Source organism: Triturus cristatus, chromosome 10 (assembly GCF_964204655.1).
Source record: "Triturus cristatus chromosome 10, aTriCri1.1, whole genome shotgun sequence".
Classification (NCBI taxonomy): domain Eukaryota; kingdom Metazoa; phylum Chordata; class Amphibia; order Caudata; family Salamandridae; genus Triturus; species Triturus cristatus.
In genome coordinates, this window is record NC_140593.1 from 583,484,571 (window position 1) to 583,496,770 (window position 12,200).

Sequence of the window (12,200 nt, forward strand, 5' to 3'; positions counted from 1 at the left end):
CAAGTTCCATGCAAATCCTTTTAGTGCTCTTTCATTCAGCTTTCTCTTAGTGGCCTGGATATATTTGCTCTTTTGCGTTTCTTTCTTCTCCCTTCATTATTCCTTGTTACCTACAATATAAAAACAGTGTAAGATCAACGATGACCTTATTTCTCTTTTAAAATTAGCGAACTTGTTTATACAGACTGGCATAACATAGTATATCCTTTCCTACTGAAGCAATCAAACTTTAAGGCTTAGGTCTACACTATCCTAAGTGCACTGATAATTCTTCGACTCTATTCAACCCTGTTGGGTACATTGTTTCATATTTTACTATCAATTCGGACTCCAGTCTCTGCAACGTTTGTACTCTGTTGCCCCCTCTTTATGTTAATGGAAACCTGTCCAGTACACAAAACTTTAGCAGACTCGTATCTTTTTTACATTGTTCTTTAAAGTGTCTGACTATTGAATATTGTCTATCTTCGTTCACAATTGCTCTCAAATACTCTAAAATCCTTTTCTTGGCTTTGTGTATTCTGCTTCCAATGTAAAATAATGAACATGGACAGCTTAAACCATATACACAGAAATCTGAATTGTATGTGAGATGTTTCATCCAATAGCCAGACACTTTAGAGAACAACATAAAATAGATATGAGTCTCCTAAAGTTTCGTGTACTGCGCAAAATCACAAAACAGTTTTTACTGGTGTTAATTCTTGGTGAAAGGAAAGTAAATGTTTGGTGCAAACAGCTTTTACCATTACATTAAAGCAGAAGACATTTGGACATTGTAATGCAAAAAACTATTTCAGCATATCTGTTGTTCATTTCGTTGTAGAATAGTTTTTTTTCTTGTGGTTGTGCTGCAATATTACAGTGTTTCATTTTTGTACTGTGGTTTTTGTTTTGTGTCCTCTTAAATTTTTCCTATGTTATGATTTTGTTTGTGTGTCATATTATGATGTTCTTTTCTACTATTCTTTATAAGCACTTTGGAGATGCCAACAAAAGCTGCTACATATCCAGTCAAATGAATCACATTCATTTAAAGTCCCAGTGAGAAGCAACCATTTATCACTGTCTAGAGCAGTAAAATCCAGCTTATCTAACGCTTCAGCTGTTTATGATACCAGTCAGCCAAAAACTGTGGCAGAAACATGCCTGCCATTACACTTTCTTTGTTCAACTTATGTGATATTATCTGAATTAGCACTTGAAGGGCTTCCATCAGGAGAAATGGCATCAAATCTCTTAAACTGCAAAGCTATCACTGTTTCTGAGCTGTGTTTTCTGCAGTTCATGCACTAACTTAGAGAGATACCAAGTTAAACGTATGCACTTTAGACACTGGAAACAGCAAAATACGCAGATGCTCAAAACTGCACTGAGCCAGCGCAGCCTTTTATGGAATGGCTCCAGATGATTTAAAGAAGGATAACAAGAGACCTATAGTATAATTAATTCTATAAGGGAAAATGAAACATTATGAGTGAGGTGCTAGTTTCCAGGTTTCATGTATTTCTATAAACATATATTTAATAAGAAAGAGAATAGGGCACGCTTCAGAAGTTGGAGGAAGGGGCATGGATGCATGCTGTCATTATGCATTTAGTGTGTCTGTGCATGCATTTGTGGGTGTTGTGCGTGTCCTTTTTTCGCTCTGCACAGCTTGCTTATAGTTTTATGGGTCCAATTAGGTGGAAGGAGGAGATGAAGAAGTGAGATATATATTATTTAAACTGGGCATGGGTTGGTGCAAATGAAGTGGTGTTTCTACTTCAAGATTCACAGTGACGTCACAGAACATATTCAATTTCGACTTTGCTTTTCTTGTCTTTGATGTCAATTCAAATGATTTGGAAGAAAACATAAACAATCTTGAGACCTACTCAACTGCAATTGAGTATGACCTGTCTGTAACTCATTTAACTACCTACAAATTCTAAGGATCCCTCACAATTTTGTATGTAGTATTTATTCATAAAAGTTCTTTATTCATAATTTATCATTCTGAGAGCATGTCCTTGTTTTGTTTAATAGAGGATTGCATGACTGAAATTGCTCTTCTCTGGTAAAATGGATCTTTGTGGTTTGACTGCTTTTGGTCTGTACAGTAGAGAGATCACACATCATCAAGGACTCACCCCTTTTTGGCTCTGGCCTAGAGACAGTGTTAACTGTGTTACAAACCTTCTTTAATCAAAGCATTATAAATAAAACATACATATTTATCTACATAGAGGGATTTTGGGGCAGCCCTCTTCATCCAATAGTCTGTTCAACTGTTATTCAACCATTAGCCACATTTTTTTTCTGCCCACATCAGCATAAAGCATAGGGCAATGCGGTCAGTCACTTTAATATTACTTCTTTTAAATTGTGTGTGATGGCATTGCAGGAAAGTAGGATCTTTCTTTGTCCAAATAGGGATCCTTGCTTCTAGTCAGGGGAAGGGGGATACACTCCTAAAATAACCCCTGCTCACTCCCTTGGTAGCTTGGCACAAGCAAGCCACAATGAGAAGCTACAGAGGGTAATTCGTCAGGTCGCCCTCCACTCACTAAATTGCAAAAACAACAAAAGACCTGATGCAAACAGGGGCTAGTACAATCCTATTTCCTTTAATGATACTGGAAAGGAGAGGTACATTGACTCTATGTACTTCACTCCTCTGTTAAATATACAGACAATCTTTATCCAGTATCACCCACCCCCATGAATTTAAGAAAATTGTTTATTAGTACTCACTCAACACGCATCCCCCTGAATAGAGAAGTGCGGAAACAAAAAATTGTGTGAAGGTGAGAGAGTCCCGTAGCAGGCCCCCCTTCAACCAGGGCCCTTCAGATCGGGGATGTGGCGGTACCCAAGGGACCCACCTTTCCAGCTATGCACAATGTGGCAGGCACCATGGGGTGCAAGGTTTTCCCCAGCCACCCCTTTCTTCGATGAGAGCCTGCGCTCTCGTTTGGAACACAGGCTCCCATTGAAGCCAATAGGAGCTCAACCAAATCCTATCTGGATGCATACAGATGTATCATACTCGTTTGGTCGGACTCCCCAGATCCGAGTCATACAGAAAACATTTCGGAACTGAGTCGTTCAGTATGCTTTCCGAACGAGATTGGAATTGAGCCCTATGTCTTCAGGTTACAAAAATACAAAGTGATTAGTTCTGAGCACTAACAAGACGCATATCTTCTTGCATCTGAATACTATCAGACAGTAGCTTTCTCTGAATCCACTCATGTGATCCCAGGAATATCATTCCTCATAGATTATAGTTAATATGTGTCTTCTCCTCCATACTTTTAGACCTGTTAGTCTTAGGGTGGTCTTTCCCAAACATTTTGCTTTTACCCTCCTAATTTTGCTGGAATTATATTTGGTGGCTTTAGGACTCTGTGCACGTTACCACTGCTAGCCACCACGAAAGTGCTTGTTTTCTCTCCTTAAAATGTTGTAAAATTAGCTTACACCTGATTGGCATATTTAATTTACTGATAAGTCCGTGTAAAGGTGTATACTATATACCCAGGCCCTCTAAATTAATGCTACTAGTGGACCGGAAGCACTTATTGTGCCACCGATTTAAGTAGCCCCTTAAAACCTGCCCCAGACTAGCCATTGCAGCCTGTATGCAGTTTTAAACTGCTAATTGGACTTGGCAATGTAAGCTCCTTGCCAAGCCTTGAATGCTTCTTTTATTGCATATGTCAACCCTAAGGTAGGCCCAGGTACCCATAGGGTAGTGTACATTGTAATCAAGAGGATGAACTTTTTAGGTTTTACATGTCTCGGTAGTTAAAAAATTGTTTTTCACTACTGTGAGGCCTTCTTCACCATTGGGATAATATTGGGTTGATTTATTACATTTGATAGGGAACAGGTAAGCACTTCATGTTTGGTGTCTCCGTGATCAAGGTCTGAGAGGAGACCGAAATGTGTTGGGACTTGCCATATGTGCGAAATAAAGTACATTAGCAATTGAAACTTCCTTTTTGGTGCTGAGGCATCAGGTTTGTGAATTGTTACCTGCGTGTTTCTGCCCGAGGAGAAAATGCACCGCCGACAGTGTGAGTGCTGTTTGCCGAACCAGAACCACACAGTGCAGGATTTTACAGGGGGGGTACCCTAGGTACCCCTATGACTACAACTGTATGGTGGGGAGGCAAGGGGGCCTTGATACGGGACCCCAAAGACGCGGAAAGTCTGGCACAGCAAGGCTATGGGAAACCAACATCGTAATTTTGATGGCAGAAACGTCGCCCACAGGAGATTCCGGTGCGGTTCCGACCCCGCACCGGAATCTCCTGTGGGCGGCGTTTCCGCCATCAAAATTACGATGTTGGTAGAGAGACAGTAAAAACCACGTCAGAATGACCGGTGGTTTACGTTCTGACTGCCAAGATGGTAATCGGGCATTCAGACCGCAAACTGACCATGTCGGTCGGAAAGTCTCCGACCGCAGTCAGAAAGCTTCCAACTAGCGGTCGGAGCCTTTCTTACTGACATCATAATCTGCCCCCAAAATGTTGAAAAAAGCAAACTACTTTAATTAAAATTGAAGAGTAAACAACATACATTTTTTACAAATTAATAAAAATATTTTGCAAACAAAAAACATTATTAATTATAAATATTATTAATTTAAATAAACAAAAACATAATGGCATACATTAAAACAACATAAAATAAATTATTACATTTCAAAATGAAAACATATCAAATTCCCACTGCAATTATTACAAAAATAGACAAATTCTTATACTAATAATAAATATTATTGACTACTGCAACATCACACAACACAAAAGTAATACAATTTTTACATCACTCAAAGTGAAAAAATACTACTCTCACTAAAAGAAATGCAAAAGTAGATAGAATTTTGGATTGCAAATCACTACAATTAATACAACAATGGGAACAAATTTACTATTCCCGCTCTAATAAGTGCAACAGTAGGGGAAAGTGTTGTGTTGGGTTGCCGAGGGGTAAAATTTACTATGCCTACTCCACTGAGTGTAACAGAACAGAAAGTGTTGGATAGCGAAGGGGTAAAATGTACTATTCCGACAACAATGAGTGCAAAAGTAGGGAACGTATTGGATTGCGGACGGGTAAAATGTAATATTCCAACTCCAGTCAGAGCAACTGTAGGGAAAGTGTTCGATTGTAGAGGGGCACAATGTACTATTCCCACTCTAGTCAGTACAACAGTAGGGAAAGTGTTGGATTGCGCAAGGAAAATATTTAATATTCCCACTACAGTCAGTACCACATTAAAAACAAACTAATTCTCTGCAAAACAATAAAATAATTTACAAAAATAAATAGAAAAATAAAAATATCAAGAATAAAACACAAATATGTCATACAAAATTATTTCAAATAAATACATATTATAATGTTAAATATATATCATAAATAATTATAAACATTGTAAAAATTTGAATGCAGAAATAATTTTAATTTGAAAAAATGTTTTTATTTCAAAATCATTTATTAACAAAAAAAATTGTATTAAATAATTTTTATTTTAGGTATCACCCACCATATACCCCTACAAAACATACAAGCAACACCTTACAGTTAACATTAAATCGCTAAATATTTACACTATTAACTTAAATATTTATCAAAGTAATTGTTGATAAATAAAAAGGAATTATTATTTAATATAGTTAAAACATTTTCTACAATATACTCCCACAAAATATACACCACACTCCCAAAATGTATTAAGAAATTAATTACACAATTAACATAATAATTTTAATTTTTCATAATTATATTAAAATGAAAATGTAATTTGCTACCTACCATATACCCATATACCCAAACAACACCCAAACTCACAGCTAAAGTACTAGTTAAAAAATGTAATTAAACAATTGGCCTAATGAATTATAAATTAAATAATGATTATTAAATTAAAATATTAATATTAATTACTTAGAATTAATTTACTTCCCACCCTGTAGCCCTATAAACCCCACTACACACAGCTACAATTAAAGAAACATTTACTAAAATAACATAATGAGATTAACAATTAAATAATTAATACTGATTAACAATGGAATGCTTGATTAATTAATATTAAATTACTTCCCTCCCTATACCCCTATGCCCCACAACCTGCATATGAAATGGATATATAACAACTTGTTTTAACACTATTAACATAATTACTTATTAATTAAATAATTAATATTAATTAACAATTCATTATTAAATAATTAAAATTAAAATACTTCCCAACATGTACCCCTACAAACACCACAACCAGCACATAAAATTTAAATTTAAAGAAATTAATTACACTATTACCATAATTAATTATTGGTTAAAATAAATAATATTAATTTAAAATTAATTATTCATTTATTATAACGAAATTATTTCCCACTCTGTGCCCCTAGACACCCACAACCCTCTACGGTACTGAAAATAAAAAAAATTACTTACATTTCATTTAATAACTACTAAAAAAATTACAAATACATTGAAAAACATAAACAATATTTATACAAAAAACAACTTAATGTACATTTAAAATATATACCAAATACATAACAATAATAAGAAAACAAGATTATAATCAAATATGTTTTTTGTAATCAATATTAACAATTTACATATTTTAAAAATCGATATTACTTACTTTAAAATCGATATTCTTGACACCGATATTCTTGCTGATGGTATTTCCATGTCACCATATTGTTTGCTTGATATTTCTGCAAGTGGGTATTTCCAACTCAATATTTTGTCTCAACACCTTGCTGGGCGAGAGAATGTTCCTCTGGTTGTGCATGAAGATGTGTGGCAGCAGTTGTTGATGCGCCTGGGATGCAGGACTTGGAGGTCTGCTGCAATGTAGCTGCACGGGGTGGAAGAACCTGGGATCCTGGCGCTGAGCGCAGTCCAGGTACAGATGGGTGCAGATGGACTTCATTTTGAGGAGCTTTTGGCGTGCCAGTGGTTCATCCGCGCTGCGGCTCCCATATGTAGTTGTCTTTGGTGGGAGGAGCTGTCAGGAGGCTGGCAAAGGGAGGGAAAGGAGCAGGAAAAAAACACCAGGAGCTGCGCCAACAATGAAAAAACAGAATTGACTGTTACAGCAAAAGCACACTACAAATATGGCAAACAGAAAAAGTTGCACCATACTATAAAGACTTTAGGTAGAGTCATGTAGCCAGCGAGCAATACCTAAGCAGCGGGGGAGGCGGCACACTGGCCAGGAGGTCCGGAGCTGCTCACTGGAGCCTGGGAGGTGGAAGCAGCTGTCTGGAGGCCGGAAGCAAGAGGGGAAAGACCAGGAAGTAATAGCATGTTCTGCGCAAAAAAATGAAAAACAATTGAAAACAATGAAAAAGCAGAACTGACCGTTACAGCAATAGCACACTAGAAATAGGTAAAACAGAAAAGTTGCACCACAAAATAACGACTTTAGGCAGAGTCAGGTAGCCAATGAGCGATACTGTAGCAGCGGGAAGCAAGCACGGTGACCAGGAGGTTGGGAACGTCTTGAACCCAGACTATCAGAGTGATGGCAAGGGCTAGTTTGCTGACCTCCTGATCAGAGCCTCAGGGACAGAAAAGGCCCCAACCATCTTGAACTCCGGCCTGGATTCAGCCTGAGTAAATCCTAACCTGCTCAGGAGGTGCCTCTTCATTTGTAGACCCTTGGTGGTGGTAGTAAATGTGTTCAAATAGCCAAAATCCAAAACTTAGGTCTTGAAAATTTTGACTAAAAACTGGTCTGAGAACTGAGAGGAGGCTGGGACCAACCTGCTCGTCTAGCCACTCAAGGTGCATCACCAGTCATCCTGACATTGCGGCAACTTCCGCTGCATTCTTCTCTACGGAAGCAAATGATGTTCAACGGTTCTTCGCCAAAGCCTTTGTGGATCTCTCGTCGGCTATTGCTTCCAGCCACTGCAGATTTTTGACTGCCAAAAAAGAGACTAGGGCCGTGAAAATGAGATTTGGGTGGAACGGTGGTGCGGCAGTGCAAACCATTGTGCCACTGCTCCACCAAAGCTTGCCCTGCCCGCTTGCCAGAGGATGACTTTTTTGTAGTCTGGCAGGCAGGCGGCATAGCAGTCCCATTGCGGTGCCTCTTTTAAAGGCGGTGGCCGCACTAAACATGAAAAAAGTCACCGCAATGGGACTGCACTACAAGGTTCCTGCACGGCATGGACTCAAAAATCACGCCAGACTTATAATAGGGCCCTTAATAGGAATGTAGAAATATTCATTGCGACTTCATCCATTGGCTCCCAGACAATAAAGCCTTCTCCTCGGAGCCTTGCACCGCTGAGCTTTATTCGCTTGGAAAACATTTTACATAGACCATAAATACTATAAGCGATGGATAGTGTACCAACTGATAAAGGGCTCTACATTAGAGAAATATAGGCCTGTCATGCTGAGCATGTTTCTCTATTGGTAGGCAACGTCCAGCACATGAAGGGAAAGGGAAGCACACTGTCACAAAAATGTATATTGGAGGGAGAACAGGGCAGACATCTCAGGAGAAGCTGATTTCTTATTTTGCATATTTTGGGACAGAAATGTCAGCCAAGCTTCATTTGTTTTATAGTTGACTCCAAGGCTTGATAGGATTAGGATATGGATTCTCTCAACTCTTCAAACAGCATGTAGGGTTTCACCAGGGGAAGACATATGCTGGGTGTCATTTGTAGCAAGATCATCATCCCTGAAATGGAATTTCTATTTTGTACTGGCTACATGGTGTCCTCACAGTGGACGCCATCCACACAGCACATATTTTCATTTTCATGTACACACAAACATGAACACATCACACATATCAGGGTATATCAAAGGCCACTGCTATTGGAGCTGAATGGGCTTGTAACATCCACAATACTCCATCAGTCTCCACTTAGTCAAGTAAGTGGACTGCGGTTGACTTTTGGAAGATTTACATAGCAGCTTTTGGTTCTCAACAATCTTGTCAAGTGTTCAGATCTAGGGGGATGCGAAGTTACAACTTTGCTTCTAAATTTGTAAACCTTCAAACTTTTGATAGGCTGCTGTTTTTCCAAGTTTTCCAGTTTCACTCGATTGCACTGTGTCCTAAAATACTTGCACTCCAATTGTTTTCTTGCAATTGTGTTAGGTAAGCCTACATACTCTGTAAGCCTTGCAACTGAAGACTAATGGCTCAATTCAATGTAATGTGCACCTCCTGCTTCCACATCCTATGCGTGCTGCAAAATATCTTCGAATGGTTGCCTCAGAACACCAGATGGACCATCACTCAACCACTCATCATTAGCAGTCTGGACTACTGCAACACTTACTATGCCGGGATCTCCAAACAACTTCTACACAGACTCATACTCAACCTCTCACGCCACCCCTACATCACTTGGCACCTGAGGAAGCTTCACTGCCTTCCCATTTCCCAAGCACAGTCAATTAAACTTCTCACGCACCCCTACAAAGCCCTACAAAGCCCTACACAACACAGGACCAGAATACCTAAATAGCCGCACTCACTTTCACCAACCCACCTGACACCTACGCTCCACCTCACTCGAACACCCATCCCACTTCCGTAAAAGCAACGTTGGAGGTAACTCATTTTCCTACATCGCACCCAAGACATGGAATGACCTCTCTCAACACATCAGAGCCTCCTCCTCACTTCTTGAGTTTTACCAGAAGCTCAAGACCAGTGTCTTTATATAAGCACATTTGGGGCCACCCATGTACACACCTGCCCAAGCGCTCAGATTCTCAACATTGTCAAGTTTTACTGAATACCTTTTCAGGTCAAACGTTTGACAACTTTGCCAACTTGTACTCAGTTTTCACTTTGTGTACAAATTCATCAACAAAACAGTCTGTCACATCCCCCCTCTCTCTATCTCTCCATTATCATGTTTTCAATAACATAATTAAAGCAACCTTGCACAAAACAATCTTCACATGTTCTTTAGGTAGACACTATTCAAAGTTTTTAACTGGCTATACCATAAGTTACAAAGAAGGGAGAGCACCTGCCTTCCCCACCAGCTATAAGTATCAAAGTTTATTTTATGCATTTGAGATCCCCTCCCTTCCATACTAGAATATGTTTTTCTTTACTTTGTTTTGTTGGGAGACTTTAAAACCTGATGTGAAAATGACCTGAGGAAACTCAAACCTCTCCTCTTCTCCCCCTATCATTTGGTGTCCTGAGTAGTCTTCTCCTTGCCTAGCTCCAAAGCATGTTGGGTTTAACCTTGGTTGAGCTGCATGCAAGGAACACAATTTCAGCTATAATTGAGGGGCTCTCACCTTTCTGAGAATTGCTATCCTGTTATAATGCCACCTTTCCCTATTTGGCTCCTGGCATAATTGCAGCCTGAGTTTATCCTTCCTGCTCCCTAGTCTCGATATGACCCAGGGTCTTCCTAGGGTGGCTTTTTCTTACATTCTCTCTATCACCATCAAGTTTCTTGGGAGATTTACCTCTATCTACTCCTTTAAACACTTTGGCAATCAATTGGGCTGCTGTTCAAGGTATAGTCCTAACACTCTCTTTCCGTCCCCCTCTCTAGCAGCAAACAGCTCTATATAGGATAGTAGGGTGTCCATACTTTCAGAGTCTATGTGTAATGAGATTTATCTCATCATCCAGTGAGAAAACCATACTTGCCACTTTCAGGCTCCTTTACGCTACCAAGGCCTCCATCCGACAGTAGTAGTGCTTAGTTAGATTCTCAAGCCTCACTCATGGGCTATGCCCTTGGAGCCCTACTCTCACCAGAGATGTTACACTACATTGAGAGACAAAACTAAGCTGGGTGTGATTCTAGGAGTCTGTGGCACTTCCCAGCACTGTCATTAAAGGAGTTTTATATAGTGCTTTAAACAAGCCCTAACCTATGCTTTCTTTCATAATTTGTCATCTTACAATTCTCCTTCCTTCAGTTCCTCCTAGCTCTTCTGCTAGGGATCTAGTTGAAACCAGCCTGGGCATTGCTGTCTACTTTGACATTACTTGAACACAGACCTGAATTTCTGTGCCAGTTCATCAGATCACTGAAAGCCTAAACATTTGTGCACTCATCCTGTAGACACATGCACAAAGCATTATTCCATATCGAAAATGTTAATGGTAGGCTCAGTCCAGCTGTAATCGACTCCTGGGAACTTATTTGAATACAACATCATGATTACATCATGTTCCATTACCAGGATGTTGCCTTTCTTGACGTTTACCGGGTGTCTTCTAGTTGTGAGTAAGGGTGAATGTTATGACAGCTAACGCACGCTTGGTTGCACTACTAGAGCCGGTCTGAAGTGTACATGGGACATCTGGGAAGAAGATATCTGGGGCTTGATATCATTAACAATAGTTGTGGCTCTCAGAACCGTTTGTCCATGCTCAGCCCAAGATAAGGTTACACTTTCCATGCCACTCTGTTCTAGATTCCCAACCTAAGATGGCAGGGTAATGCAGCTACTGACCCGATGATCTTCCAGGAATAATTTAGGAGAGCATCCATCAATGTACCATGCAATGCAATTTATTAGTTCAGTTTTTGATGGGTTCATTACCCCTGAACTATTGATTTTTAGACCTTACTTAAATGTTCTGTCACTTTGTTCCCTGCGGATCTGCTATCTCTTTAACTCTCTTCCTTTTTCCTGCTGCTTGCTTCCTTTATGATGTAGTCATAGGTACTTTGAGCTCTTCGGTACTCATTTTATTGAGGATTCTTATGCCTGTTGAGATTTTCTTATGTTATTTCTTTCATGCTTCTACTTATTAAAGGAAGATACTACATGTTCTCCAAGATCGTTACTGCCAGAAGTGAATCCCCATACCTTGAAACTTCCAAGAAAGACTTCACATTATTGGTCTATACATGTGACTGATTTCTGTATTTAAATTGCACTGACACATAGATATTTATGCGTGATCAGATACTGTTATAATAAAGAAACTGTTGCCCTACCTATCTAAGGTTTATGACTTTAGAACTTGACCTTGAGATGGCACACCACAGTAAACTCTAGGATTAGGGACAGACTTAGCTCTCAGTATAGGTGAGAGACTATGTTTTAGCAGCCACCCTACATTGCCAAACCTAGGCAAGTGTATAACTTGTGGCTAGTCAAGGGAGAACATCAATGAAGAGAAGTATGGGAGTGATACACAATATATGTGTTATGCATGG